Below are 25,759 nucleotides of genomic sequence, written 5' to 3' on the forward strand. Positions count from 1 at the left end.
CTAAAATGAAAACATTATCTTTTTCTACTGTTAAAGATTATATCCTTAATATGATAGGGAGCTACTAGCATAAAAGGAAAGGTAGGAGCAGCAGTGTTTTCAGTTTCTCCCAAAGACTCCCAGAAAAGTTGATGTCTTTGATAGAATTATGTTCAGGATCTAAATTCATGGACCTCCTTAATTCTAAACATTTCAGATGCCATCCAACAGCAAACTTCACGTTTAAGAAATTCCGGTTGGAAGTTTGTTCTTTACCTAACCTGTTAGATGACCTCAAATAACCATTAAAAAAATTGAGCACAGCACTAGGGAAAGGACCTCTGAGGTTTGGATGACATGAAGGAGGGACTCAGTGTAGATGCAGAGCTGGCACAAAGGTGCGTGCTCTGCCAAAGCGACAACCACGTAGGAGCTCTGCTTTTGGCCCATTGCGGGCAGCGCAAAGTGGATAAGCTCTTCAATCAGTGCTTGGCTCTGCACAACCACGTAAGGTGTCCCTGCAAAGGTGACTGTCATAAAAACACTGTGAGGTGGCATCTGGTCTGATGAGCACAGTGCGGCTTTCCAAGTACAACCAATGCAAGGGCAGTGCTAGCGAGAGGCTGAATGAAATAGCAAGCAAAACATTATTAATTTTCTCAGATAATTCTCATCTCTGGAAATGAGGAACCCCTACTTTAGAGTTGCAGACAGGGTTGCGATTGGCCTCAATTTTTGCAAAGATTTAGAAGAACGGAAAACCCCCTGACAGCAAAACAATGACTATCCAGCGGGGAGATGCCATGGGAGGTGCAAGAGTAGTCTGTAAGCAGATATATTACAAGGACTGATACCATACAGATTATTTACATGACGATGCTGTGCAGAGAAATCTATGGTAGAAATTGAAAGCACACTTAAATCCCCATGTGGACATCTCCTCATAGGCAATATTTGAAAGTGGAGCACAATATGAGGCAGCAGGAAATAAGACTCTACTTTTCTTCAGCTGTGGAATTCCTCACAGAGCAATTGCACCAGAATTGATTCTATTCTGAGTCAAACTGAGCTTAGGAGAGATGGTTTAATCAAATCTTAGTTAGTTCTAGTTCAGTAGTCCATACCCAGAAAAAAACACACCAATAAACCAACAAAATACCCCTAACATTGTGTAGAAAAGCAACATCATCATTAGATGAAAAGACTTGAAGTAAAATTCCTAGTCTAAGATAGATGTTAAAATCATGTTCTTGTGCTCATGAGTTAGAGAGATACATTGCAATATCATGCTCCTTTTAAATCTATTCATATACTATATATTCTCTGAAAAGTAAACCTAACACATTTATTTCAAAGGTACCTTTATAAACAAAGACAGTTCATTTCTTTAAGTAAGAGCCTTTTCGGTATCTTGCCTATATTTCTTGATATATTGTAAAAGAAAAAAAAATAGCATTTTCTCTCTTTTTTATTCTTTTGTCTTTAATTTTTTTCTTGTATTGTTCTTGCTATTTTCTGAACAGAAATGTCTATATTAGTGAAGAGATCCTTGGCCTGCCACTAATCACTAGCATTTTGAGACAGATTCAAGTCAATGACCTATGGATTAAAAGCGCTACAGCCTGTTACGTCTACCAGGATAGTTTGCCCTAGTGTTAAGTTTAATTTAGCAAAGAGGTCCCCTAGTTTGTGATCTTCTATATTTATTGTTTAAAGAGGAAATAATCCTAAAATAATTAATGCCATTTTATATTGCTATCATGTATCTCTAGGCTTCTGTTTGCTCTAGCTATAAATATAACACGATTCACTCTATTCTATCCTTCATGGTTCAATCCCTGTAATTGTAATTCACGGTCAAGATATCTGTCAACACATTGCTCCTTTTGCTGGTTGATAGTTCATACAACAATGGAAGCTATCTGCCAAGAAGCACCTGTCTTTTTAATAATTCAAGATATTAAATAAATAAAATGGAGTGTGTACCTGCTGCCTTATTTTCTTTAAACTTGCTCATCCCTCTCATACACATTTCATGATAAAAGCTGGAGGTTAAGAGACACAGATTTGTCATCACCACAGAACGTTGCAACCAGAGAAAACTTTGCTTTCCTAACTTATTTTTTCCCTATGAGGCAAGACAGCTTCAAGATGCTGTCACGATGAGCGAGACAGTTGCTCAAGTTAGCCAAGATGGGTGCATAAAGTCAATGTATTTATGTTTTTTGAACTTTTAAACAGTTATAAAATTCAAATCCCTTCATATGGAATCAATTTCAACACAGTATTTTTTAGAATATAAATTATTTTTACTTTTTTAATTACTAAAATCTCTACTTTTTGTATGTTACTTGTATTATTTTCTTTAACTCTTCAATTAAGACAGCTTACTGTATAACGAAGTGCAGAGCTAGATGTTGAGCACAGCAAAGTTCGAAATTTAACTGTTAAATCCATGACAATTTTGTAACTGTTCTGTTATGGTCTCCATCACAGAAGTATTGTGATTACTCACAATTTACCTACAAAGCATAGTTTGAAATGGAAAACTACTTTTTGTTGTTTTAGGGGTGGGGAACTGACCCACAGGGACCCTCAAGAACTGCTTAAAGATCTTCATACCACCAAGTTGGTTGCAATGTTGTTTGGCCACTCTAAGGATCTGACCTAGTGGAGTTGTCCAGTGCTATACGAGGAGTCTGTAGTGCAGAAATGATCACGAGTCTGAATCTTTCCTGCTCTAGGCCCTAAGCATAAAGCTGTCCTTCCATTTCATTTTTTAATATCTACTTTGAATTTTGTCTTTCAATCAGCATATATTTGAATAATCAAACCTATTTATTTTTATCAAGAGGGAGTCTGAAATGTGAGAATTCGCCGTTCTGTACTTTTCCCCCCAAGCAATCTGTGGAAAGGCAATAGCTGTATTTCACAGATAACATGGCCATTAGCAGCTCAGTCTGCTGCTTCTGACCAATGGTATTATGTCACACAGAGTTTTGATAGCAGAATTGAAAGCAGCAGGTATCCACTCTAATTCACTTTTCTCTTACTATTTCAGACATGTTATATCTGGTTAGATAATGTATGTCGCAGCTTATCAAAAAGCAACAACGATTTTGATAACTGAAGCATGGTCATAAAAAAACCCAACCCAAACAAACAATTAATAATGTAGGTAAGAGCCAGACCTGGTGTGCGGGGGGTGAGGGTTAGGGACAGGACAAGAAGGAGTGTACAGATGTTCAGATGACAATCTTCCTTGCATACAGCCTCTTCCAGCCTGAGGGTTTTCAGAGCGCATCCAGAGTTACAGCAGAAGCATTACTCAATTACTACAGTGTGATGTGGATGATTTCAGTGGCACAGATGGGTTCAGATGGCCAAAGTGCTAGCATGGCCTTGTCATCCTACGATACAAGGCGGTTAAAAGAGGTTTGAGGTTCTGAGTCGAGAAGTATCAGTCTGCCAATTTCCATGGCAAACCACCACTGTTAGCAATCATTTTAGACTGTTAGGTAAGACCAAGCTAGTTTTTTTCAGACAGCATTGAAGATAACAGCTTTTTTGGAGAGATGACAAAATAAAACACAAAGAGAGAGGAGCAGAACAGCACTGGCAGAAGGAGCAGCTCATGCCCCTAGACCATCTCTGTCTTGCAGACCAGAGGAAAACACTTCCCATTGCCTTATCAGTACCTCTAGATACAGCAAACATCTTCTAGTCTTAAACTGAAGTTTCTTTTTTTGATGATGGGTTCACAGCATCACGGGCAAGAGTCACAGATGGCAGTAAAAGGGGTGATGTCATAGAATCATAGAATGTGTTGGGTTGGAAGGGACCTTTAAAGATCATGTAGTCTAACCCCTCTGCAGGAACTGTGTCATTTTTTTCCCTTTGATACACATCTCCTCAACTCCAGTGAGGCACTGGTGGCACTGATGAGCTGGATGGGACATCCATGATGATAACAGAATGTTTCTTTTGCTCTGTCCGCAGTTCTAGCACTTACATCAAGTTATATATCTTTCAGGGCAACAGCTGAATAAATCTCACCTTTTCTTTGACTAGTTTCTGACATACCATTTTTAGTCTCCAGGCTCCTGTCTTTGCCATCTTCAAAGAGCTTCATTCTGTCTAGCTATTTATGTAATGTGTATAACTAGATTCTTTGCTCTTGCCTAAAGACTTGTAGACCACTGCTTTTGGGAGCCTTGAAAGACCTTGTGCATCCCATTTCTGGAGCTGCTTGTACCCACATCTCTAAATGAGCCTTCACAGGCTTACTTCTGAATCAGGCCCTAAGCCATCTTCATCTTAATGACCTACATTTTGTGATCAGCAAAATAAACTAATGAAGCTGCTACTTTGAAAGCTTAAGGGTTTTGCCAAAGACTAGGGACTTTGGACTCATTAGGAAGGATTTGGGAAGAAGCGAAACACCCACATGCAAACCCATCCTCTCTTCTGCAACCTGGAAGCACGTAAACTCAGAGTGCTGGAATTTTCCTTCTGTGTGGGAGAGCAGGGCTTCTCTCCTCTCCTTGGTTGGAGAGGGAAGGGGAGGCAACACTGATGCTGACACTCCCCTCTTTCACAAAGTCAGTGGTCATCCAGGAGGCTTGTGTTTAGCCCCCTCTCTACCTAGCTCTGTCTTTTGGAAGAGTGTTTTCAGCATTGACCTAAGGTTATTGGAGGCGAGGACAAAGTTTCTCTCCTGTTGAACTGCTTTTGAGCTACTCAATATCAAAAATAATGGGGAAAGAGAGGGGCTGGTCTTTGGATCTGAGAGGGGTTATGAGATGAAAAAAGTTAGTATACATTATAGCATCTGTATAGATTCTATCTCTAGGGTATTCCTCTGAGCAGCATTCTGTGTGAATTGTGTTTCAAGGACTAATCTAAGATTTGCCTGTGTTCTTTGAAGTAGGGACAAAACCCCAGTGCTCCTTCTTGAACCCCAGTCCAAGGGCCCTTCACTCAGCAGGAAGGGGAGTTACACTGCTTCTTGTGTAAGTTACATGCTCACGTGCATTCTCACTCTCTCAGCAGATTTGCTGTCTGGACTGCTTTAAAGCCCACACAAAATTCCTTGGGGATGCAAAGATGAATCCTGCAAAATCTCTGCACAGGTATTGCCAGCAGCATGCCCACGACTGCGTGGATTTGCACCACGCAGCATCATTAGCACTTAGACTGCAAGTTGCTTGGGCTAAAGACCCTGTCAGTGACTAGTTTTGTCAATTAGCGTGTGAAGCTATGGCATTTAAATGAATCATAATGCAGCATCAGATCGCCGTGTGGCATCACTGGGCTACCATATCAGGCAAAACGTTTTCTATCACAAAATGAAGTCAATGGAAGTGAAAAAAGGCCTTGGCATATTTAAGGAAAAGAATTTTTTTACTCCTGCTGTGAAAGGAGGCAGGGGGAGAAGAAAAAAAAAAAAAAAAAAAAGGAAAAGAATTTTTTTACTCCTGCTGTGAAAGGAGGCAGGGGGAGAAAAAAAAAAAAAAAAAAAAAAGAGATTGATTGCCCAAGTGGGCACATATTATAAAGCTGTCATTTATAGGAATGAAGCAAAAATAAACTCCCTTGCTACTACTGACATAGTCTAATAACCTGCATTGCTAGATGTAGAATCTGCGCAGAGCTAATGACTTCAGGTCTTACTGACCCTGTATGGCTCAGTTCCCAGAGTCCTACTGAGCATATGGGGAAAATAGCCAGGTTTTGTACAAACACAAATGTTTGCTTGAGCTGAGCCCAGGACCAATACAGTCTAACCATCATCTTGGGAAAGGAAGTTTCGTTGCCAAGTAAAAATTTAATCTGGAAGCTGAGAGTCAGTAAGAAATAGAGTTGTTTCCTTAGACAGTCCTTCTCTGCTATGAAAATGAAATCCATGGTAAGAGGAGCAGATTGTAAAAAATTGTACTATGATGATATCTAAATACCTCCTAAAAAAAGATTTATGATTTTAGTCTAGTCCTGAAGGGAATTTGTGGAACTGCAGGACCACTGGCACTGATGTGGGGATTGCAGACAGCACAAATCAGGCTCTAAATAATGGATCAAAAAAAGGAGCCTCAAAAGCTACTTTTCATTGCTCTTTGGGGAATAGCACAGACTATTATAAAATACTGCAGGTTGTGAAGCTCCAATAGCATCGTGTAAAGGAAAAAAAGCCTCAAGGAAGACAGGGAAAGCTCAGTGACAGCAAGTTGAGTAGAGCTACACTTCTGTACTGTAGGAGGCAGTGGTCCATGGGGCAGGCATGGTGGGATGCCCTGGAGATGGCCACATCCCAGCACTTACACAGTGTTCAGCAACCTGCCCCTCAACTTTGTACAACGTAATGTAAACTTGTGATGCCTGGGGGATTCAGCTGGCCCCTTGCAATCCTACATTCTTCTCAAAATAAAACAAAGTTAACTATATGACCTGGTTAAACAAGAGCAATCATGGGATGATGATATTCATGTATATTCAGTTGGTTGCTGCTACTGTGTTTTATCTGAGCATGGTCACACCAGGAACCATTTCTGTTCCTTCTGTCAAAAGGGGCAGGCATCATCAGCGTAAAGCAACCTTTGTTAATTCAAACTGTATTACAAAATGCCAGACAGACCTATCCCAAATCAAAGCTCTAGAGTGTGCTTATTTATAGCTTCTGTGGTCTTTCCCCAATTGATTTTCAGTTGGAAGAAAGCAACAAAAATACAAGATAAAATATGACCAAATATAAACTAAATAAAAATTAAATGCCAGAAGAAACATAAATGAAAATATAGCAGAAAACAGTAATTTATTTTCAGATGAGACTTAAACTGGCCAATAGCAGTGGATGTTTGGCTGTCTCCAAGCAAACCAAGAGCTTCCTTGCCAGACTCAATCTCTGGTGGCTGGCTCTTTGCAGCTACATGCAAGATTCAGTAAGAAAACAGATGGTACACTGGAGCTTTGCTTCATGAAGAATAATAGATGAGTGGATAGAGCCTCTCAATCTCAGAGTGGCACACAGGGTGATCAGAATCCTAATCACACCCACGCTGTGATAAAAGACTCTGGATGAAGAATGAATTAAGGTGGTTTGGTCTGTTTTATCAATAAAAGTAATAGTAAGATATATTTCTTACAATTCTTTAAGCAGAAGACGACTCACAGGAGTGATACATACTGCTTATAAAGCAGTGTGAAGTGGGATAAATCACACTGTCCGCTTAATGGTTGCACGTTTGCTGCCTGTGTATTATCAGCAAGATTATTCCTTGCATTCTGGCAAAATGGATAAGAATATATAAAAAAATATACAGACCAAAATTCTCCTCCTGGCATCTTTTGTCCCCTTGCTGTGAAGGCTGGCACAGGTTAGAAAACAAATAATTTGCTTTATGTTGCACTGTTCTGTTATTATGATACATTATAAACTAATGCAGGATTCTGTCATCTAGAAATATTTGAGCAAGATTTCCATATTTGAAAAACAATTTCATGTCAAGAAGGTAATAACAAGTGAAATAACATCAATATAACTAGAATATTAGGGCAGCCTAAAAGTAATGATATTGCAGCCTAAGGTATTAGAAGGAAATAGCCTAACTTATTCAGCAAGTAAACTGATGTCATGTGGTCAATGCACTACATGTTTCACGTATCCCGATTAGAATTAATGTAATAATAAAGATTGATTATTATGTAATAAACACTGGCCAAACAAATTACTGTGAACATAAGTCAAATCTGCTAGGACAGCATATCTCTCTCCCCCGGGTTCGCAGAGCAGACCTTGACACAAAGCAGAACTGAATGAGCAATATTTTCTGACTTCTTTGTCCATCTTGCAAATAGAGATCAATCTATCTCAGAAGAAGTCACTTAAAAGTCTGTGCACACTGTTTTCTCAATGTGTTACTGTCCAAAATGTAATAACAATAGAAAAAATATTTCTTTGGGCTTACCTGTATGAGACTGCAGCACAGTTACCTATGCTGGTTATAACGAAATGTGATAAACTATATAGAGAAGTCACACATTTTTCTTTCTCTTGCAGAACCAAATTAATTTGGGAAAAGCAGACTCATTTATGGACTTCTAGATTTTTAATTGAAAGTAAATAGTGATTTATGCTATAGAGGTTTTAATACTGAATTGAGTCCCTTCACAAATGGTGATTCAACCATTGTGACAAACCACAAGGCCTTGCAGCTTTCATTAGATGCCATCCTGGCCTTCTTGTCTCGCAGATGATGTCAGCATGTACGAAGTTGTGCCACGAAGCAGTTAATAGCACAGAAGCTGTCCTAACAGCTTCCTTCTAATTCATAGTGCATTTTCATCATCAGATACAAGCTCGTCTTGCCCACACATATAAAAATGAAGCTGAATCTTGGATCCATGGGCTAATACCAAAAGAATTTATTAGTTAAAGCAACACCCTTCATCCCGTGGCTTTCAGACTGTGAGATGGGATTCAATCTTGTTTCGTATGACAGGACACCTTGGAATCACCTGTGTAAGCCCCTTCAACTCCTTCATACTTGCTTTCACTTTTTCTGAGTGAGTAGTTCCCATTAAACGGAGCTGCTTGCGTGGCGCTATCGCTGACCTGCTCTCAGACATTCTTTCATTGCTTCATGTTGTGCAAACCTTTAGGCTGCATAATGTTTTAGGTCCATTGTTCTAAAGGGGTTTATCACCAAGAAACAACAAAGAAATTGGAAACAGAAGAATGCCTACGTGATGGTGGACAGCACCGCTATGAAAAGGCAGTTCCGTGTTGCTGGTGTGGATCCAAAGACAGTGAAATACAACTTACATGGACAAAAATTTTCCTTTTTTTTTTTTTTTTTTTTTATTGATATCTGGCACTAGATCACCCTAAGAATTCTATTTGAAGTATTCAAGACCTATTACAACATTAACAATGGAATACATAATTGATTAGAAGGTAAATATATCCATGCAAGACTTGAAGTAGCATAGAGAATACTTCAAGGTGTTAAAGATGGAAAAATAGTGGCACTAGATCACACTAAGAATTCTATTTGAAGTATTCAAGACCTATTACAACATTAACAATGGAATACATAATTGATTAGAAGGTAAATATATCCATGCAAGACTTGAAGTAGCATAGAGAATACTTCAAGGTGTTAAAGATGGAAAAATAGAAGTCTTTGTTCCAGAGTCACCTTATTACAAATGTCTGTCCACACTGTATATTGCTCTGGTCAGCACATGTAAGAAATACTTGATGAGATGGGAATCCATTTGGCCTTTTCAAATAAAGCTTACCTCTGAAGATAATACAGTAAACCAATACTCTCAGAAGTCATTGGTAAAGATGACAAACTTAGAAGACACTACCTGTTGTTTCTAAATGTTCAATTAGCAAATAAAGAAATACGAGACCACTGCTTGATGCCCTAGATACTTTACAATTCATGACCACTTAGTAGAGAACTTAACTGAGATGTAGTGCTTGAGACACTTATTCAAACACACGTTGCTCTCACCAAACCTCTCTGTCTCTTGGCATGCTATGCAGTTCTACCCTCCATCAGATTTATATGCAGTATACTCCTAGATCTTGAGATAAACTAACAGGCATCTGAAAGAGACCCCAAATGAAATATTCATGAACTGTCATAACATTCATTATCATTTTATGATTCTCTTTACTTGGTCGAACAACAACGCTTTCTAGCACTCTATTAAATCAGCTAGCAAACTTTATAAATCACCAGCTAAACTACATGAATCTGTCACTTCTTAATGTACTGTCTGGGCTCCAAAAATACTTGAGCACATGGCAAAGTCATACTACTCATGTGAGTCTCTTTGCTGTCATTCTTCAACATCGATTTTTCTGGGTAAGCTCAAACCGTATTAGAAATTTACCATCTTTTTATGAATGACTCTGAATTTAGTAGAAAGAAAGAGGTAAAAATCAGATATTTATTTTTGAAATTATGAAAATATATTAGTTTATCTAGAAAAAAAATAAAAACTTGCATGGACTCACTGACTAAAATATTTTTTTGCTGCGCTATAGCGTTAGAGTGGGGATGTTCAGATCCAGCTAAAGCTCTGCAAGGCTGCTAATGCTGGACTGAAAGCTAGCTCAGGCTGGTGGAAGATGATGTTAAATCCTAGTGAAGGAAAGTGGAAGTGACTGGAATTGCTGAAGACACAAATGACCTAAAGAAGAATCAGACCTGTCCATTTCCATTAACATTGTCACCTCTCGTTTCGGGGCCTTCTGGGCAGAGATCCTCCCGGTTGTCTGTACTACAGCTTTTCCACCTATGTCTACAGGCTAACAGTAGCTCTTATACCATGTTTTATCAATGACTTGGTGCCCAGGATCAACACGGTCCTTTTATCTGTTATATTTGCTGGAGTCAACACTGACCTCATCTTCTTGGTTTCTTCCCTGGTTACCTTGGGTTTTTCTTAGCCTGTCTCTCCACGTTGCTTGCTAAAATCCAGAATCTACATAGTTCTTAGTCATGACCAATTTTAAGTAATTCTGTCATGACTGACTTTGACCACATCAGTCTAGTCAAATAATGCAACTGAGAACAGAACTGCAAGTTATTGAATAGTAATAATAAAAAATAATCTGCATCTAAACTGAAATAAAACTATTAACTAGCTCCTGAATTTATTGGCTGTAATTGCATCTGACACTTCCAATATTTTCAGCAGTATCTGTTATGTTGATATTGTTCAACAAGTTTACAGTCACAATAAATGTTGTGTTCTGAAAGTGAAACTTTCTGTATCTGAATCTTTGACCTCTTTTCTACTATGCACTGGGTCTTACTGATTTGTGTGACTTTTGCCTCTGAAGCTATGGAAATCTAAGCATATTTTGAAGTAAATTCCTTTCCTCTAAGGAGCTAATAGATAAACTAGAAATTATTTACACACAAGGTTAGACTTTTGATGCCACTCATCTATTCCTGTGCTTGAAGTTAAGTGCTAGTTTCAGTGCTTTGGCAGGTAAGAGAAATAAGAGCCAGATTCAGGGCCCCTGACATTTAGAGAGGCAAAAAAACCTCTGGATTAGGCTAAGAGTATTTATAACCATTACAAGAACATTTTCGGTGTTCTATGTATTTATGTATCCATTTAAAAGTTTATGCCAAATGCAGGATTCAGAGTAATTCAGATTGTAAAATGTTGGTAGATTTATTTAAGGTTATAAGAGCTTTTAATTGTTAGTACAGAAACATTGTGCTAAGTGACAGGAAGTATAATATTGAATTTCAAGTTCAGAAAAGAGAAAAAAGTTTACTTGGGAGCTGTTGACATCCTAGCTTTTTCTTTAAAAAAAGACAAAATTAAATCTTTTCATTAGTGTTTCAACTCAGTGCTTTCTTGTCAGTAACATGTAGCAGACCACAAATTTGGCTTTAGAATTGATTCTGAATAATCTGCAAGAGACTCCAGACCTCATTTTATAAAAAGCAGGTAGAATACAGTCTGGTATCCAAGTTCTGGCTTCTCAGAAAGGAATGGCAATACTCTCATTACCTTAAATAGGCGTGTATTTTAATTTTGGTGATTAAATGCTATCACAAAAGTTCTAACATCTTTCTTATTTTTTTTATAAACACTTTTATAAACACTTCTCTGTAGAGCACATTTGCAAAAGATGAGTGTACAAGGGTGAAAGAGCTTTCCCTGGATGGGGTCTGACAGGTTCTTCTTTTGAAGAAGCCTGTAGTTTACATTAGAGGTATAGTAAGTAACAAAAAAACAGGTATCTGCTGCCAACTGAACTCTAGATGTTCAACTTTTTAACTCGGGAGAAACATTTGCTTTGAAGATACCTTTCCAAACATGATTTATTATACCTTATGGCAACAGAAATAAGTGTTGCTGAGGTAAGCAGAGCAATATGGCAAAGACACTAAACCAACAAACCATCACAAGATGGAAATGATTGCAAATTTTCCATTGGAATGTTTTTTCAGAAGATAATTGTTTTTGATTTGAACAGTTCCACAGAGGATAAGCTTTTTCCTCAAAAGATTTCAGGTTACGAAATCTTTATTTTAAAAAAGTTTCTTTTAAAAAACCTCTCTTCTTTCATGAAATCTCACTTTCCTGCTGTAATTGTATTGCACTAACTTCAAACTTAACTTGGTAGCTCATTATGCAAGTAGTATCCTCTGCAGGTATTTGACAAAAACCAGAAATTTTATTGTGCTTCATGTGTGTAAGGGAGATGAAAACCCAACATGAGAATTAACAGCTGAAGTTTACTGTTTTAACTAAATTTGAAGACCACAGCTTTTCAGTTCAAGATATTTCATGTGAACATTCTAATTTATTACTGAAGCTATGTATGTGACATATTTATACGTTGTCAAATATTCCAACAGAGATTATTCATTACGGATCAAAAGTTGATTTGGTGTGAATTGTCACATTCCATAGGCTTCAGCTGAAATTTAATGCATTGATGTCAAAATTCTCTGATGCACAATACAACATGTCATAATGGTACCAAAATGATCCTGGTTTCCAAATAACTGCTGGTTTGCTTTAGACATTTATCTGTTTTGTAGCAATATTATTACTTTGCTTCCTGAAGTGGTGACTGATTTTCTAAGGACTCAATTTTTCAATTCTGGTTTGCAGAAAAAAACCCAAACCAAACAACAATTCAGAAGATTAGCTTACAGGTTTCCATCAGACCTAGCAATGGCTTGGAAGTTACTTTTGTTAAGGATGGAACATCTCAGTGACAGTATCTTACACCAATTTGTATTGTTAAAATGAAATATTTATGTTCTAGATGGAGAAGGTGAGATTCAGGTGCTCAAATGTGTTTGTCTGGTGACACTTGAGACATCCTGGGGTATCGATGACATGCATGCAGGACTGGCAATGGCATGTAGGAGAGGTCCAACTTTCTCTGAGGCATGCAAGGAAAGGCTAGACAGGGTACCCCAGCCATCTAAAAAGGCATTGGGTGCCTGTTTTTTGCACCTCTGAGTTGTTTCTATAAAGCATGAAACATTATATCATTAATCACTGGGTAGTTGGACAAACACTTTCTGCTGAATTATAAAGGAAGGATCAACAAAGACCATGTTTTGCTTCTGATAGATGTATCTTGACATAGGCAGGTTGTCCAGATACCTAATAATATAAGATAATGTCATGCTTGCAGACTGAAAAATCAAAACGTAGAGTACCTTAATTGGGTAAAATTACAGGGGTGTGAAGCATCTGAAAGTCACAGGATTGTGTATCGTGTCTGAAGTAACTATTTTTCCTGAATCCTGTGAAGCTCTATCTAGGGGAATTTGTCTCTCTGCTTGAACCCTTAGGAGAAAAGGAACATTTTTCCCATCTGAATTTAGTTATCTAATTTTACCAGGAAGTCTAGTTAGCAAAGTCCCCTGAGACCCTTTTCCTGTCAGTGGAGGCATGTGCTCTGAATTCCTTTCTGAAGGAGCCCAAGTTAAGCTTTACTCAATTGCTTTTGGAGGGCTTACATTTAGGGATGAGATCTCAAGATCAGGTAATCTGATATCATTCTTGATGATCAAGCAAAGATGTTAGGGTTTTGGGTTTTTGTGTGACTACAGCAAGGATTTTCAAGTCTGCTTTCGTGCTGTAGTTACTTTATTACCAACTACTTCTTTCATCTCCTATGAGGAAAGCTGTTTTATAAAAGTACACGTTCTTTTGCATGACATTAGGGAGACTGCCTTACATCAGTCTCCCACAGTAGCAGAACAAAATATAATGGTCTAGGCTCTGCTTTTGGTTATGTCAACTTGGATTTTGAGTCGCCAGTGGATATAATGAAATTATACAACATATGTATTATGATAATTAGCCATAATTATAGTCCTTTGAGATAATCAGATGAAGAATTACTTGAAATACAGTAGTATAATCAATAGACATTAAGTAGGGAAGCAATTAGATAACCTTTTAGGAAAAGCTTTTTTTTTTTAAAGAAAAAAGCAACCCCCCCCCCCCCCCAAAAAAAAAAACCAAACAAAAACAAAAACCAAATTCCCCCCCAAAAAAACCCTACAATGGAATTTATTTAAGGAGTTTTGAATTTATGGAATCCTGGCTTAAGAATATGATCAGAATTCTTTAAATAGACATTCTTTAAATAGGACTCAGAAACATGACAGGTTTGTATCACAGCTGTGCCTAGATGGAAAGGTCGGGGAGACATAATTAAAAAAGAGAATTCTTCCTTGACCACTAACAAAAAAAATTCACTTAAATGAAATTAATTGTAAACAAATGAAGAGCACAAAAAACTCTCCAACATCAGGCTTTGTTTGATAAGAACTTTGATGTACATGGGTAAGATGAACAGCATCAGCCCAGCTCAACCTCACAAGACCTTTATTATTGTTCTACTTGGGCATGGTCACATATAATCCTCTGCAATTTTTACTTGCAGCACTGGTTCCTAAGGTTCATTTTTCAGGCTAGATTTTGTTAGCACACACAGGGATGTTCTGGCTCTAGGCCCATCCTCTCTGACTTCTAATCATGATCCATTAGCCAGATAAAAGGAAGCTCCAGAGAAGAGAGAAAGGAAGATGGGAAGGTCATAAAAAGAAGGGGAGCTGGCTTAAATCCAGACAACATGTTCTCAAAGCTTCTTTAGGGGGACTTTGTTGTCACTTCAATGCCAGCTGTGAGTACTTTTAGACCTTCAGCAAGAGCAAGATTCTGGCCCATAGTTTGGAGAACTTTGCTTAGATATCTGCTGTGCTAAAAGTCTGAACAGAGAGATTTGCTATCTCCATCTTCAGACGTCTGAATGCCTTCCAAACCAGCAATATCAGAGAACAACTTCCCTCAGAGTTCCAAAATAAAAGCTACAAAAATGGGGATCGGATTGCTACTGACACTGGGCTGGTAAATGGAAGGGGTACCATTCTTTGATCACCAAATAGCATTTCATTAATTCATACTTTCCAAGATCGAGTCTGCACCAAAATGACTATGTGATAGCAATGTTTTCATAATATTATTCAATCAATACATATGTATTACACATTATTATTTAAAATACCTCCAGATACCTTAGACTATCGAGGCAAAATCTAACTTACAGCCTTCAGCTTCCTTCCTGCAAACTTTCATGAAGTGCCAACATGGTGTAACACCATTCCAGTGTCACTTCTCCAGAATAAATAAGCACAACAATTATTGCAATCCTAAGAAAATAATTTTAGTCTTTGATGAGACACTTGGTGAGAGAGGACTCAATTCATAACACAGTCTTTATTAGATGTCAATGCTCCATGGAGAAGAGGAGCAGTTGTTAACAGCCATCCTTCCCTCACTACTGAATCACCTCCACTGCAAATTCAAGGCAGCATTGCCCAGGCTGCAGCTGCCCATGTTCACCTCACTGTCCTCCCCTGCCATCCTTACATCCCTGTCCTCAGAATTTCCAGTGCCTATTCACTGCTTTAGCTAACAGTTTTCCATCTACCTTTTTTTTTCCCCAACTAAAAAAAACTTTTATAAGCATTTCAGTTTTTCTCCACTCTTTGTATCAAAAATTTTAGGTTGCTAGATCAGCTGTTAGAAAACTTCCTGAAGTTAAACATTCTGTAAATAACAGAGTTAATTTTAAGACATTAACTTAGACTCAGATCTCATATTGGAAGAAAGTCCTTTAGTGCAGCAGAGCAAAGGAAACCCAGGAGTTCCCCCAGATATGAAAGATGCTGCAATTATGTTTCTAAATATCATTTGATCTGTTTCCCAGAGCTACAATATTCATTTTTCTCCTCTTCCTAGTTTTTATTTACATGCTAGAGATTTAGCTGAAGGCAAGAAGCATAAGTTACAAATAATATTTTCAGATGTTAAAACAAATAGCTGAGTAGGTAGGTAAACAAGGTTGCAGCACATTTTCAATTCTTTATATTTGTTTTCTACCTCCCCGTACAATTCAGAAGCTCTATTAATCTTAAAGTATGCTGATTTTTTATTTCCTAAAAAAACCTTGTGTAATTCATTTACAAATACATAAACCGCATAAATTGGTGTCTGTAACAACTTGCAATAGTTGAGATCTAACATCTGAAAATTAAATAGACTGAATTGAACTAAGTCCCCCCAAGTTTTATCTATCACAAAGCAGTGCAACATAATTTGCCATAATCTGTGCAACAGTAAATATCAAAGAAATGGAACCATGACTCATCTTACTCCACATGACTAGACAACTTCTTAGCATGGTGATTTGGGTCATTTGAAGAATTTGGGCAGTAATAAGGTTCTCGTACATTAACTAGCTAGGACTAGTCTCCAGATTTATGTAGCAAAGGAGTTATTTGTCAGGGGTTGAGTCCCAGGAGATGTTGAACATTCTGGATCCAATTCAACAGAGTATTTAAGCACATATTTCACTTTAAGCATGGAAGCAAATCCTCATTTAAGCTATAGTTCTCGGTGCCTTGAAGAACTAAATTCTGTTTTCCTAAATTCACAAGCAGCTTAACTATGAACAAAATAACTCAAAGAGTCAGATGATACAAGTCAAGCCATAAAGAGTAAACTGCAACAATAAGATCCAGTTGTTCCAGCAAGTCTGTTTCCTTTTAGCTAACAACCTCTCTGCTTTGCAACTGTTGTCTTATATCCATGCTTTCTCCACCACAGCTAATTAATTCCTAAAGTACAGTACACAGCAATATTAATTTCCTGAACAGCTCTCCTCCTTGAATAAGGCAGATGTGCTTCAGTTCCATGCTGGCTGTCAGCTTCAATTATTTTGGAACCAGCTGAATTCTCACTACAATCACAGTTGTCATTGTTGACTTGGTGAGAACAGGCTTTGCCTGTGAGATGATGTACATATCCCTGCATTCTCCCCACTTTCCTAAGTATTTAAAACAAATTCCCTGTAAAAAACTGTTTAAACCAAAGAATTGTTGCAGAGCCAGTTATTTTTGTTGCACATAGGAACATTTTTTGTTGCAAATAGGCTGAGGGACTTGGGTCTTCTCAGTCTTGAGAAGAGAAGGCTTAGGGGAGATCTAATTAATGAGTACAAATACTTAAAGGGAGGGTGTCAGGAGGACAGGGGTGGTCTTTTCTCAGTGGTGCCCAGTGACAGGACAAGAGGAAATGGACACAAACTTCAGTATAAGAAGTTCCACCTAAACATGAGGAGGAACTTATTTACTGTGAGAGTGGTAGAGCACTGGAACAGGCTGCCCAGAGAGGTGGTGGAGTCTCCTTTTCTGGAGACATTCAAAACCCACCTGGACAAGTTCCTGTGCAACGTGCTGTAGGTAGACCAGCTCTGGCAGGGGGTTTGGACTACACGATCTCCAGAGGTCCCTTCCAACCCCATATAATTCTATAGTTTTTGGAGTAAACAGTGACCTCAGCACTTTATTGACCTAATGAAAAGAATAGGCTTAACTGCTACCCCTCATCAGAAGAGCCCTGGGAAGCAAGATTAACAAGCCTAGGAACAGCAACATTTTATGCAAATAGCACCTGAACTGAAGCAGGTTTTAATTCTTGTGGCTGAGATTAAATTGACACATCACCATCTGTACCATTCCCGAGTAGGATACCTCTAGTACACTTGAAAACAGTGACTCTGAGATTTGTACTGCTGTGTTCAGTTTTTCAGATCAGTAAGACAGTTCCTGTTTTGCGGAATTTGGAGCACTTCAGTCCCCCTGTGAACACAATGTCTTTTTGATGTCCAAGAGAAGACAGAAGAGTATTCATAGGAATATTTCAGTCTTTTCATAATCTAATGAATGTACACGAGCATGCTAAAGAGGGTTTGAGCGTCGGGGATTTTTTTTTTCCATAAAATACTTTCTAGAATACATGTTGGGTGTTTATGCTTTTGCCTCTCAGTTACTGAATGTTGTCCTGTGATTTTGTTTAAAGGAAAGTTAAAGAGATAGACTCCAATAACCTGTATTTATAGAGTAACTGAGTTAGATATTTTCTCAAAACTACACATTCCAGCAATAGTTTTTTCATTGCTTCCAGCCTATACAAACACAAGTTTGTTCAGTTAGCTTCTGGCTATGATCCAGTCAGATGGTTAGATGCTTGAATGAACTCAGAGAAATATTTTTACAGTGTGAAGAATTTGTGCTTAATCACTTGGGGAAAAAATATTCCATTTTGATTCTTGGCTACAGTACTTATCTTAAATTGCTTAGTCACGTGAAAGCATAATTTCGCTAGCTAGCAGATATCCCTTTGAAATTTCACTTGCAACATGCTTTAGCTCACCAGCTTTGACCCTTATGTAAGGTCATCTACACAGCTGTTTAAATAAAAATATACACCATGATAACTCACAGTATGCTCCAGTCATGCAGAAATGTGAGTGAACAGCTTATTGATTATAGTGTCTGACATGATCTGCTTGTAATTCGGAAATCAATAACCTGGTTTCTTCCTCTTTTCTCCACCACCTGCCTTTCCCCCAAATTCCAAAACTATCTCTGCATTCAAATAATGCTGATGTTGGATTCCCATCCTAATTTTGCAACAGAAGTATTTCTATAATACTAAAATAATTTTTCACATTTTACTTTGGTCCAAAGGTCTGGGTGATGGTTGTGAAAGAAATGCATTAAAAACTACAGAAATAATGCTCAAAAGACACCTTAAAACAAGGCAGGGATATAGAAGAGTTTGGCTGATATTAAAATTATAACTGGCATAAGAAGAAAATGCTCAGCAGACAGCACTGGTCAAACTATTGACGCCTCATCATTTCACCCAGCTGACAAAACAGCTACTGAGCATGATCTTTTCCCAGCCTGCCTAACCCCTTCCTGCTACATTACCAGATGGCAGGGAAGCCTTAGCCCTCTGCAAGATGCTTTCGCTAATTTAGTACCATTATACATAATTGACATTTCCCAGTTAGCTTCTCACTAGGTACTACTGGTCTCTTTCAGTAGATTTACAGAATGTTACGGGGCTTGAAAACATTTGAGGTTATTGCTGAAGAGGGAAACAGGGCATGCAGCAAACTAATGGAAGAAATCAAATATTTAAATAACACATGTAAAAGACTTCAGGCATCTTACATGGCACGTCAGTAAAGAGTCAATTATGGGGCACAGAAAGAATCTAATAATAACTAAAGTAGGCCAAATGCAAACACTGTCATCCAGGCAAAAATTTAAAAGAAGCTATACAAATAGCAGTGAAGGAAGACAAATATGCACTCTGAGCATGCATACCCCCGAGTACCCTTACTGAATCACGTTATGAGAATATGATCTACCAAGCTCGGGGAATTCTGAATTCAGATACAGCTACATTTCATCTGAAAAGCTAGCCAAACCCAAGCCACTTTGCACTCCCAAACTGCCACAAATGCAGAAAAAAAAAAAAAATCACTGCAAGTACTTTTGTACCTACCTGATTTGTTATACTGGCTAAAAAATGAACAATGCACAGTGTTGCATCGTTTCTACTAGGCTTAAAATGCAAAGGTGGCAGCTAAAAGCAGCGGGAACAGTAATCAGAAGAGAATAATGCTGCAGGAAGCACAAAGCAAGGATCCAAGTTTCAGCAAGTATTCAAAATACTCAATTCACTACCTTGCAGCTTCATGTATTGAGGGTTCTGCATACATATTAAAGTATTGACAAAATAGCACGGTATTCCAAGACAAAAGACAAACATAAGATCCCTTAGTGAGACGCATTAAGAGTTATTCAGGGAATGCTGAAAAATAGGGTTGTCAAAAGGTTTTTTTTAGTGTAAGCTTTTATAAAATAAACATACTTTTTTTAAAAACTGCGTTCTCAGAAAGAATCCAGTTCTAGTACAACAGGTGTAAAAGTTCATCCTTCATTTAAAAAACTATCTACTAGCCTGCAGTCTTTTAAGCACTGTATATATTACTACATCAGTGTAAGAGGATATACATTTGCTCTCCTGAAAGAAGTCAACACATTTGTACCATTCTGTACTTTTGTGATGAAAAAATCAGTGACTCCAGGAATTGTTTTCTATGGAGTCAGTTGCTTTCAGTGCAAGACTTCCCAAAAATCTATCTTTGGAGATAAAAGTTTGTTTACACCTTAGCTGGCTTTCACTATTATGCTCTCACTTTCAGCCTGTGGTGCCTGGGCTGGGTTTTGGAGGGCTCTGGCACATGCCCAGGCAGTGGTGCTCTCCCTTGCTCTCTGGGGGACATTCCAGGGCTTAAACACACCATTTCACAGAACTCTAAAGTTTATGCGCTGAGGGTTTGTAATTTAACACATAAGACACACACATTGCCCTTCACAAAGGTTTCCATGCTTTTTCTCAGAAATAAAGAGAACTTAAATATTCTTGTGGAGTCAGTGTGGTAAACTAAATCAAATTAAGTGATATAATTTATCATACGAGACTACCCACAGCATTTTTGAAGCATAGCTAAGGGGGAAACTTGGGAGTGCAAATGAGATGCCATTTTGGGAGCAGAAAAGGGATGTGAGAACTTAAAATGGGCAAAAAGCATACAGAAAAAAGGTTGTGTTCTCCTCACAACCCAGACAAAACCAGGAAAATATTTCCCCCAATTTATTCCTTACTTTGCACTAATCTTAAGATTCTGCAGAGCCATACACAACACTTTTTTTCCAATGCCTGTTTTTTTACCAGGGATTCTCTTTACTTGCCCCAGATTTATTTCCTCTGATCAGGCATACTATGGCTAACCTTCACAGTTCTGCTGCAAAGCATCCCTTCTCTTCTCCTCCCCACGTTTTCATATAGCTAAGAAATCATTAGCAATTAAAAGCAAAAATAAATTTATTCTCTTCTTTTATAGGTTTATCAGTTAGTCTTACCTGAAAAGTAGTAGAAACATTCAGCTCCCTCTGCTTCCGCCTCTCAATGCTTTTCCACAATGACTGAAAACACAAAGTTTAATTACCTCAGATTGGAAAATATAGCTCTGCTCCACAGCCTTATTATGAACTGAGGTACTGAATACTGCAGTAATAGCAGTTTGATTAAATTGCATTGTAGAAACATGAAACCATTCTATATTCTAATCCCAGGTTTGCTTTTTACATTTTTAAAATAAACATCGATAATACTCAATTTCTCACTTCTGCACAGTAAGCCAAACCTTGCAATCATCATCATCAAAATAAGTCTAAATCTGTTTGCTGCAAACATTTCAAAATGCAGCATACCACGGTCCCTCCCTCCCTCCCATCCCACCACCTTCTCACACGTACGTTTGACTGATATTTTCCAACACATGGAAACATTCTCTTTCAAACATGCTTCTTATCTTTCAGGGAAAACCTTTCCTAGGCCAGATGCTTTGGTCCTCTTTTGCATTTATTTAATTGTTTGCCACTTAACAGGAAATACTTAACACATGATGACAAACGCAGACCTCCCCCGTTTGCAATCATGTCTTTCAAGATGCAAATGCTTGCAACTCGTCCTGGCTTGCCTTAGAACAAGCAGAGACTAGAAACAACTATTTCTTTCCTGGGATAAGTTTTTAGGGGAAGTGTAAATTTGCATTCACTGCCATTGATTAGATCAAGCTCATTGGCAATTAACTCCATTTGAAAGGAAACAAACGTTTCGTTTAGGCAAATCCTGGTCTGTGTATGTGTGTGCTTAAGAAGCTGTAGTTAACTTCCACAAGTACATTTCAACGGGTAGAATGAGAGTGAATTCACTTAGAGACCTAAACTAGGACAGAACAAAAAGGCATATCCGAATCACTAGTTGGTGTATTTCTCCTGAGGATGTATATGGCTGGTTTTCCACTGTTTTAACACCCTTTGTAATAAAAGAGGGCTGGCACTTGGGGCCCTACAGAACAAGTGAGTTCTGAAGCAGTGCTTTCAAGGAGGAAAGTGTCAGCAAAGCTGGGATAAATGAGCATTTCTCTCAGCGGTAAGTCCAACTTAAGCATCCCCTGCGACCTTCTTACTCCATACTCTTCTTCTGCTTGCTGCTGATACCACAGCTGGTGTGGCTACATGTTAAATAAAATCAGGGCAGTGATTCCATCTAGGAAAATTGCTCAAAAACAACAATAACTGCCTACAGGTACCATTGTAAAGGAAGGATTTGGGTAAAGACAGTAGAATACATTATAAATTGTCTTTTATCCCTAAAGATAGATTTTGGAAAGCCTTACCGTGAGGGAGGCTTCTGTCTGTGCCATGGCTATGCAGACCCACAGGCAAGATGCACTTTGGGCAGCTGGCGAGGGGGCCCTGGCATGTGGCTATATGCAGTGGAGCAGCAGTGGTCCAAAAGCCATCTGGGAGCAGCGAGGAGAAGTGAGCCACGCTTCAGCATCCCCCGTTTCTGCCTTTTCCAGATGAACTGCAGTGACAGAGCACTGAGCTGTCTGTCAACAGAAAGAGGGATTTTTTTTCCTGGTTGCATAAGGAAGCAGTCAGACCTTGCTGTTCTCGTAATTTGTCTCCAGCTCAGCTGACTAAGATGTACAAGTCAGGAACTGACGTCTTTCTTAACAATTTTCCAATCATTTTTTATAGGTATTGTAAACTACATTGAAGCTATCCCTTCTCAGTTCACTGCAGTGGGCTGTGAGTCTGCAACAGAGCTCAGTCCATCTTATGTAGCCAATATCAAATATTTGGTACATAAAATTATTAGCTGTTAACATTTATTTAATGCCTTCATGTAGCAACAGTAGATTATAGCATCCTACTACTACATAATTATTAACAGTGCAGAGGATCCTTTAGTTGTTAATGACACAGAATATTTGGATACTGCAGCAGTGTTGCATGAATGACTCTTTCTTTAAAAGCTGAATTATATCAGAGATTTGTTTCAATTTACATTACCTCTGATGGTCTCTCTTCAGCCTTTACACAGAATTCCAATTAATGTCAAAGAGGAGTAATCACACATGAAATGAATGGAGAATATACCCCTTAAAATTTAATGCATACACGAGATATTCTTATTAACTATGGTCTTACTTAATTTTTATACTAGAACATTAACTATAATTTGCAGAATAAGGAGCTTCTGAGTTCCCCCTTGAAAGAAATGAGGCGCTGCTGTTCATGCTAGCGTAACCTGGCTGAGCTCAGAAATGGTACTGGAGGCTGTAGATAAAATGATGCACTGAATTCCCCCAACAACTTTAATGAACTCTCAAAGCATCTCACATGAAACCCACACATGAGATTGAACCATGAAAGCTGATAGGATGTTGTCTAAATCAACAAAATACTACGCCTAGATAATGAAGCAGTTAATCAAAAGTTGAGGTGGAGGATTCTCTGTCTTTGAAGAAGGGAAGAGCAGAATAGAACCAAGAGTATTGACAGGCGAGTAGAAAAACTTCATAAAGCGTAATTTTTTTTGGACTGTAATGGGATGAGCAGGAAAAAAGAGATTACAGCATAAGTAATATATGAAAGCATGATGGAGATACAGCTTCCAAGCAGTAAAAGATGGTGTAATTTGACTGAGATTGTTTGTGTTACTTCTTTTCAGTTGATGACAAAAAAAACCCAAACAAATGACCTGCTCCACCCAAAAATGCAGCACTCCCCTGGCACTTCACTGAACTAAGGCGAACTTTAAGGTTAAAGCCCTCCAAAGTTTCACCTTCATATAGCTGCTTATTTGCATCAACTTAACTGCTTTTCCCTCTGTTGAAGGTTTTGGTACTTTTCACAGTGAAGGACTATGAGCAAAAATCTCAGCACTGAAGAATGCAGCACCAAGGCCACACTCTGAACACCTGCTCTCAGCAGTGTGAGCTGAATCAAAGCCTCAGCAAGCCAACACTAGTACAAAAGTGGCTGGGGACAAGGTGTTGCAGGAAGAGGATAGCATTGAAAGGCAAAAATCTGTAAAGAATCATTGATTTATACTGGGGAGAAACAAAAGCAAAACAGAAAACCTGCCACAGTCCTTGCCTTGTTCTCTTATTTGCATTTGGCCTTCAAACAAAATTTGTGCATCCCATTCCGTACTAGAAGTACACTCTTGAGAGTACTTCTAGTACAGAATCAGTGATAGTGGGATGAAGCGCAGCACGCAAGAGTTATTTTTAAGTGCTTACTTGAACTCATCTAAATCTAGTATGCTAGAGCATACTGCTTGAGCATTTCATTTTTTTCTATGTGGTTTCCAAGTTAAAATGTAAAAGCATAGGCAGTAGCCTCCATAGGCTGCGTCAGTATGGAGAAAATACAGTTTGGAGAGCACTGTGCTGGTTTCTAGAAACAGTGAGTCCTTTAAATAAGGTAACAAACCTTACTAATGTTGCTTTCAGAAGCTTCAGCTTTTTAATCAGCTGACTGGAGTGTTTAATGAAATCCAGTCCTTGGAGGAAGGACTCTCTGGCCACTTCAGTTTTGTTATATTCAATATCAGCGAGCAGTGACTCAGTCAAGGACTGCTGTAGGTAGGAAAAAAAAAAAGGGTATCTGCTACAGTTGAAAGAGAGGCATTAGTCTTGGTATAGGAGCAGTCAGTGTTTTGTGACTGTAGGTGTAACTTAAAGGCAAAAAACCCACAGAAAATACTTGGAAAAGGACCTGAGAAAAGAAGTATCAAGGAAACAACTTAGAAACATGAAGCAAGTCCTGTGTATCAGACATGGCCCTACACAATACCAGTAAGGTACCATTTCTAGAGCATGTGCTCTGCCTTCATCATGCCATCAGTCGGTATGAACAAGCAGTAGACCTCATAAAGAGAGCTTCATGTCATTATCTACACCCATGGGAAAAATCTGAAGAGGTGTATTGGCACACACAGCAACAGCAACCATTAGTAACAGAGGAAAAAGAAAGCATCAACATATTCCTATCCATAAATTCCAACTATAAAATGGAGCTTTTGATAATGTCAGAAGTACTCTTGAAGGTTACACAAATCATTCTTCTCAAAATGAGGAGAAAGAAAGTATTGGCAGGGATTCCCAAATGCATGGTGGGCTGATCAAATTAAATAGAAGCGTGGTACAATTAATGACACAGAAGAAATGGACACTAACGTAGGAAATTTGCCAGAAGTATCAGGATTCCCCAAGAAAAGTGCCAATCGTACCATCTCAACTAGTCACAAGTGACATTGGCCAGAGTGAAAATGGGCAGCTTTTGGTTGAGGAAACTGTGAGCGTATGACTTACAGTGGTCTGTGTCACTGGTCTTCCAGTAGGCATTGTGCCCATGGCTGTGCCATGGAAATGTGTGATGAGCACAGCTTAGGAACAGCAAATTCCTGTGCTTATATCAGTGACTTTCATCCTGAGATCTCTATCTATCTTTCTTCTAGTCGGTGAGTTAAATGAATAAACAGTATATAGAAAAGAATTTATGTTAAAATGGAAGAACACAAATCGAGTTTCCACAGAACAGCTGTATGTTGCAACATGCAGCAACTGTGATGAGCTGACAGCTACAGTGGAAGAGAGGATGGTTAGGGAGATAGATAAAGAGCAAGAGACATTGGAAGAAGAAATAGCCATAGTATTGCAAATAAAAACAATCCCAAATATAGTATATTGATACTGTAAAAATGTAGCTACAGGAGCTGAAGAAGTTAAGACTCAATAATCATCTTCTACATACTCTGGTATGTAGACATACTCTGGTGACATGAAGGCAAAAGTAACATGAAAAACACACGCATCCTCCCAAAATATTCCAGAACACAAATACACACACATCGAGAAGCTAACTTGCAAACTCATCATGTTATAAACTGAGACTGAACAACCTCACTCTTAATGCATTGC

General features: G+C 38.4%; 1 long non-coding RNA gene across 1 annotated transcript in view; it reads right to left on the reverse strand.

Moving 5' to 3' along the window:
• Positions 1-22,408, reverse strand: part of LOC106895025 — a 57,243-nt gene extending 34,835 nt beyond the window's left edge. The window contains exons 1-2 of the long non-coding RNA XR_001413353.1: positions 22,160-22,408; positions 20,838-20,900 (exon numbers count right to left, since the gene is read on the reverse strand). This is a non-coding gene — a long non-coding RNA (uncharacterized LOC106895025). The remainder of the gene's footprint in view (positions 1-20,837; positions 20,901-22,159) is intronic.
• Between the last annotated feature and the right edge of the window lie 3,351 nt (positions 22,409-25,759).

Source organism: Calidris pugnax, unplaced genomic scaffold, assembly GCF_001431845.1.
Source record: "Calidris pugnax isolate Ruff unplaced genomic scaffold, ASM143184v1 scaffold103, whole genome shotgun sequence".
Taxonomy (NCBI): Eukaryota; Metazoa; Chordata; class Aves; order Charadriiformes; family Scolopacidae; genus Calidris; species Calidris pugnax.